We start from the raw sequence: 7,286 nt of genomic DNA on the forward strand, positions 1-7,286 counted from the left end.
CTTCTACATCACCCTAAGAGACTATTTATACCCATATCACGCATTGAATCTCGTCATAACTCCAAATAATCTTCATTGAACACAAATATTTTCCACGGGCAATAATTTCTATATTTTCTTTCTCCACGCGTTTCTGAGATGTTTCGATCATTCCAATATCTTCTAAATATGTATATGAATCCTCAGAATTATTTTTCTTGCCTTTAGTCTCCTTTAATTTCCATAAATCAACTTGAAACCCTATTTTCCTTTTTTAACTGTTGTGAAAAATATCCGGCGATTGGGCCCAACTCAGGCCATTCCAACACTCAAAATATATTCATATACACATAAGGAGTCTATCCCTTGAATTTCAGCTCTTTATTCTACTCATAACCCTTTCAAATCATGCCCGTAAAATCTGCCAGTGTATGAAATAATTTTCCCTCCAAAAATATTTTCAAATTCTGGGAAGAAAGTGACCTCCCCCTAATCCATTCCTGGGGTCCCTTTAGCAATTGGGGCGGAAATAGTAATTTTTGGGGCTGAAACAATAATTTTTCTGGGGTTCCTCCGGGACATTTCTGGGGTTCTTCCGGTGCATTTCTGGAGTGTCTTTAGTACTTTATCCTAGAGTGTAAAACACCACTTTTTGAGCCAATTTTTGCCGCAAGAGCTTATTTCTATAAAAATACCTATAAAGACATAAAATAAAAAAATAAATAGAAAATCGAGTGCTAACAATACATACAATTGAGACATATTAGACACATAAATGTGTCTATCAACACCCCCAAACTTATTATTTGCTAGTCCTCGAGCAAAACTAATATTGAAAAAAATCCTAACTCACTAGGTGTCCCTAGTGACCGAGTTAATCTCGGGAGGGTTTACCAGAGGTGTACCCACAAAACAAATACTCCAGACCCTAGCTATCTACAAAGAACCTTGGAAGGCACTAAAGAATCTCCTTGGTTGGCATACTTATTGACTACAAGAGGAAGTACCCTGATGCAAAATTCCAATTGATGTACACGAGTTTTCACTCAAGCATACTAAAATTCATATATAAGTGACAGAGCTCTACTCAGATAGTTGCACTATGGACATCATATTCGGAGTCAATCTAATCACATGGAAAGATTAAGAGATGGATATAGAAAAACATAGATGGTTTTGATGTTTACTAAGTGAACGGCGTTTCCCATATCTGTCTGAAGGCCTCCGCCAAAATGAACCTATCCTAATGGATTGAGATACTAGTCTGACTAATATCAACACACTGGCATATACAAGGGTACCAGTGGTCGATAACCTAACTCTAGGTCAACACAACTGGCATATACAAGGGTACCAGTGGTCGAATTTATTGAATTTTCCTTTTGGTCGAATGGTCTGGTCTCTTTTTTTTTTCTTTTTTTTTTTATAACTCAATCACTCTAATTCATCCTAGCATTGGTAACAACTTGAATCGTGGTTCCCACCTATCACTTAGAGAAACATGGTTTAAAAACAAAATAAAATAAAAATAGAATTGAAAAGGACTCAACGAGATATGGTAAAACTATCATGTTATTTCTAACACCTGAGCTCTGTGCTTTTATGAATACACTCTTTAGATGTTTCCATCTATTCAGATTGGTTCCTCAACTCCTACAACCAAAATGCTTCCATCCACTTAGATTGGTTAGTGCCATCCTAAATACGCATAAATTTCTAGGATCTGGAGTTTATTTATTCATACTGCAACTAAAAAGTTTCTCCCATACCCCCAAACTTAAATCTAACATTGTCCTCAATGTTCTAAAGATGAAATTAAAAGCATGAACAAGGAGAAACTGTTACCATTTGAAGCAAAAGAGATAAGGAAAGATATTACCGTGTTGCATGAGATTGGGTTACCTCCCAAGAAGTGCTAAGTTTAAAGTCTTCAGCCAGACATCGGAAGGAATTAGTCACCTCATAGAATCAAAAAGTAACAACCGAAATAACTGTGGGTCTTCAAAACCAAAAAGAGCGGACCAAAGGAAACTACAATAACCCAAGAAAGTGAACAAGGATAACATGCCCTTATCTAGTTTCCTGATTAAGATATTTATATCTAATTGTGGTTCAGGTTCTAAGAAAGGGTCTAAATAAAATATTTTCATAGGTTGCGTTTCTTCAAAGGTGGGATCCGAATCATTAGGTCCTAGAGTCTGGAAAAACTCAGATATGATCTTAGAAGCGCACAATAATAACCTAAATAACTGAGGATCCTCTAAGTCAATAAGATTTGACTTACAATATTGACCAAAATGAGAGTAGTGGTCATTCTTAAGCAAATGTGTCGATTCTAATTTCCTAAAGCATTTAGGTTTAGTCTCACAACTTAATATTCGACACATTTGAAATATAAACGTTCCCACATTTGAAAGAAAACTATTTGGTGGGAAAACAAAGTCAATCTGGGTATGATGGGTTTCTAACGACTGAACTTCTTCCTGGACATCATTAGGTTCGGGAAAACGAGTATGAAGGTAATCTTGCAAAATGGTCGAGGCAGAGATATCAAGTCCTAAGTGTGGGGACTTTCTGAGAGTTAAAGGTAAGGCACTAGGAAAGTGATAATCACCCCCATACTTAGAGTTTTCAGTGTCTCTAGATAGACCTCTAATTATTTCTTGAATTTCTGTATCTTCAGAGTCCTTAAAATATTCAAGAGATTCTTCTAACTTATTATCAGGTAGTGCATCTTTACTCATCTCTACGGGTCTATCTTCTTCTTCCAAGACTATTGTTTCTAAGTCGCTAGACTCTAAAACAGTATTTTCGAAATGAACCCGTTCCTCTAAACCACTATCAGCTTCGTAATCAAAAGGAAAAACTACATCGTCTAAAACGGTGGTATCCCTAATCAAATCCTCGTCCTTTTGAATAGGTGAATAATCATAAAAATTATTTGGATTTGAACTAGAAATGATATAATCACTATACAGCTCAATTGGATTACTAGACTCCTGATCACTATGCCTACATATTTCAGATTCTTTATTACTGCTATCCTCATCATCATAGTACGAAGATGATTGAACCTTATCTAAATAAGTAGTGTCTTTTATTCTAACCTCGTCCTCTAGATTAGGCAAATATTCACTATTTACATCAAGGGTAAAATTGGAAACACTATTTTGGAAATTTAGATCTTTTAGAGAAGTTCTATTCTGGGTCTCTAACAAAAGCTTTTTGGGCCGACTCACATGAATTCCTGACGTAATCTAGGAAATCAGGTAAAGAAAGTTCACTCATTGCATTATTTTCGTCCATAACTAAGTTATTCATTTCAGCGAACTTACGTGCTGTCTCAGCTAACTTACATGTCGACTCAAGTAAAGAGGAATTAGCAGAATTTTTCTCGTATGACTGATGGTTGTGAGGATAGTGATTGGGCTCACCATGGTATGAACCATAACCTTGAAAAGTTTGGCGTTCCCAACCACTATTCCCACCATGGTAATAAAACTGATGATGTCCATATTCAAATTCAGGTCGATATTCATTGTATTGGCTTCTATCATACCATCTCGACATTCTTAATTGCAAGGGAATTCTACACAATCACAAACAAGGCTGACTCGACCAAATCAAACCTATAAAATCTAGCAAACAAAAAGCATGATGGCTCCACTTAGATTGTTTCTAGACCAGCTTCTATCTTTCGAAAGGGAATTCGTTACAATTTAAGCAAACCTCTCCGGAATCAATCCTAGTCAAAGTAAGTTGAATTGAGGAGAGGGAAGCTCAGTGGAGCTTTGATACCCAAGGCCTCACCGCTATCACAAGGCGGCGCAGTCACGCATTCAACTCACAGAAACCATCATGAACTTCGAGGTGTGCTTAAGAAAGTAACCAATATCCTTCGAAATTTTTTCCTAATAAGCGCGTTACCCTATCGGTCTCGTTCTAGTCAAGTTTTAAGCTTGGGTTCGCGTTAGGTTTCGTTTTCCTAAGGCGGGCATGAAAGGAGCGGTGATGAAATCCGAACCCTTATCTTGTATTGGCCAGGACTTTCCCTTTACTAGGAATTTAAAAACAGTCCAAATTCGTCCTCAATCAATGAATCACCTTAAGGAATACAATAACTCGCTTACAGGAGATTCGCGAGTGTTTCGATGGACTTACCTCCCGTACCAGACGGGGGATGAACCGTTGAAGTCGACTCGGGCCACGACTCGTATGTCATGTACGAACCCGAGGGGCTGAGACGATATAGTAATCGTCGTCCTTCCCTGCACACAATTTATATAAATTTTTTTTTTTTAATAATACCCTTCCGTAGGGTAAAAAAAAGAATAAAGTCCAATTGTTTAAAGTCCAAAGTCCAAAATAAATAAATAAAAAAATTACAGTTTTCCTCTCACACTCTAAAAAAAAATTTAAAATTTAAAAATTAAATCCTAAAATTGTCCTTTTTTCTTCTCTTTTCGCTTTTCGCTTTAAGCTTTTTCCTCTCCAAGTCCTTAGTGCTCCACTTCGAACCTGTAAATCAAAGATACAAAAAGAAACGTAAAAAGGAACAAATAATAGTAAAAAAAATAAAAACCTAAAAATTCTACCTAAGCACAAATCCGCGTCGGCGGCGCCAAAATGATTAATGATTTAATGGGGGTTGTAGTAGTAGCGGTAAGGATGGTTCGAACTCTAAGACTTGTGAAGGTGAAGGATTTTTAGATTTATAAAAATTATATACAAAAATATTGACAAATTGGTAGAGAGGTACTGGGACTAATGATTCGGCCAATCTTCATAACATAGGGCTCAATGATTTATTCTCAACAATAATCGCTCAAAACATATATGGACTCTTATTTTGCCAAAGTAGATTCTCAAAACATTGATTGTAAATGTTAAGCATGGAACATCAAATCACCTAAGCTAAGCATGACCCATCTAATCAAATAACACCCAATTTAATCAAATCATATTTCAATTAATTTTTAATGCAAAAGTCTTAAAAAGAATTAATAAAATTACCCATGTACGAAGCTCGGCCTCCTCCGTCGTCCCAGTGTTGGGGTTTAACTCATCATAGTAAAAATGCTCTCAAAATAATTTATTATGGCTCAAAAATGGTTTACAAATGATGAGAATATGAGAAATACAATAAAACCAGAGAACTACGACCCTCAGTGATAAAATAAGACTGTTGAAGCACTGTCGCAAACGCTGTGGAAAATAAGACTTCCTTATTACGACCCACATGTGTTAGTCGTTACTACCGTAGAAAAAACGATTGTTGTTGCAGGTCCGTTCTTCGTGTTCTTCATGTTCATCATCATCAGCAGCAGCAGAAACCGAGTTTGGGAAAACTCGAATTTCTTCTTCTCTGGCTCTCCTCAGCCCCCCAGACTCTCGACACCGCTTCTACATCACCCTAAGAGACTATCTATACCCATATCACGCATTGAATCTCGTCATAACTCCAAATAATCTTCATTGAACACAAATATTTTCCACGGGAAATAATTTCTATATTTTCTTTCTCCACGCGTTTCTGAGATGTTTCGATCATTCCAATATCTTCTAAATATGTATATGAATCCTCAGAATTATTTTTCTTGCCTTTAGTCTCCTTTAATTTCCATAAATCAACTTGAAACCCTATTTTCCTTTTTTAACTGTTGTGAAAAATATCTAGCGATTGGGCCCAACTCAGGCCATTCCAACACTCAAAATATACACATAAGGAGTCTATCCCTTGAATTTCAGCTCTTTAGTCTACTCATAACCCTTTCAAATCATGCCCGTAAAATCTGCCAGTGTATGAAATAATTTTCCCGCCAAAAATATTTTCAAATTCTGGGAAGAAAGTGACCTCCTCCTAATCCATTCCTGGGGTCCCTTTAGCAATTGGGGCGGAAATAGTAATTTTTGGGGCTGAAACAGTAATTTTTCTGGGGTTCCTCCGGGACATTTCTGGGGTTCTTCCGGTGCATTTCTGGAGTGTCTTTAGTACTTTATCCTAGGAGTGTAAAAACACCAGTTTTTGAGCCAATTTTTGCCGCAAGAGCTTATTTCTCTAAAAATACCTATAAAGACATAAAATAACAAAATAAATAGAAAATCGAGTATTAACAATACCTACAATTGAGACATATTAGACACATAAATGTGTCTATCAACTAACCTAGTACTTGTCTTGTTTAAAATTGAAAGGTCTAAGTTGAAAAATCGGGGGTCTAAAAACACCACCCAATATTTCGCTTAGCAATCTGTATGGACTAACTCCGAAATACTTTCTAGAGAATCAACTAGACAGTCAGACTCAATCTACGTAAAAGTCTCTCAAGGAGTTAATATCTCTCTCTTGTTTTGATTTACTCAAGCTAATAGAAATCAGCGAGTCTTTAATCAAACACAAGGAATGACTTGGATGTTACCAAAGACCAATATCCAAGCATCAATCAATGACAATCAACAACCAAAGGTTGGATTACTCTAATTGATGATCTAACGCAGAACCTGTATTATTTCAATTATAAAGATAAAACAATATCATGCGGAAATAGAACTAACACAGACACCAGAAATTTTGTTAACGAGGAAACCGCAAATGCATAAAAACCCCCGGACCTAGTCCAGATTGAACACACACTGTATTAAGCCGCTACAGACACTAGCCTACTCCAAGCTAACTTCGGACTGGACTGTAGTTGAACCCCAATCAGTCTCCCACCGATCCAAGGTACAGTTGTACTCCCTACGCATCTGATCCCAGCAGGATACTGCGCACTTGATTCCCTTAGATGATCTCACCCACAACTAAGAGTTGCTACGACCCAAAATCGCAGGCTTTGACAATAAACAAATCTGTCTCATACAGACAAGTCTATCAAAGGATCAATCTGTCTCCCACAGATAAACCCTAAAGGTTTTGTTCCATCTTTTGATAATAATCAAGGTGAACAGGAACCAATTGATAATCCGGTCTTATATTCCCGAAGAACAACCTATAGTTATTAATCACCTCACAACAATCTTAATTGTATGGTAGGAAACAAGATGTTGCGGAATCACAAACAATGAGACGAAGATGTTTGTGACTACTTTTTATATCTTGCCTATTGGAGATATCAATCTCAAGCCAATCAATCTGATTGTACTCGTACTATATAAGATGCAAGATCGGATCACACAACTACGATAAAAGTAGTATCGATATGGCTTCACAATCCCAATAAAGTCTTTAAGTCGTTAACCTGGTCTTAGAAGAAGAAAACCAAAGGTTAAAGGAGAAACGACTCTAGCACGCAAACTAGTATCACACG

The sequence above is a fragment of the Papaver somniferum genome, chromosome 2, assembly GCF_003573695.1.
Source record: "Papaver somniferum cultivar HN1 chromosome 2, ASM357369v1, whole genome shotgun sequence".
Classification (NCBI taxonomy): domain Eukaryota; kingdom Viridiplantae; phylum Streptophyta; class Magnoliopsida; order Ranunculales; family Papaveraceae; genus Papaver; species Papaver somniferum.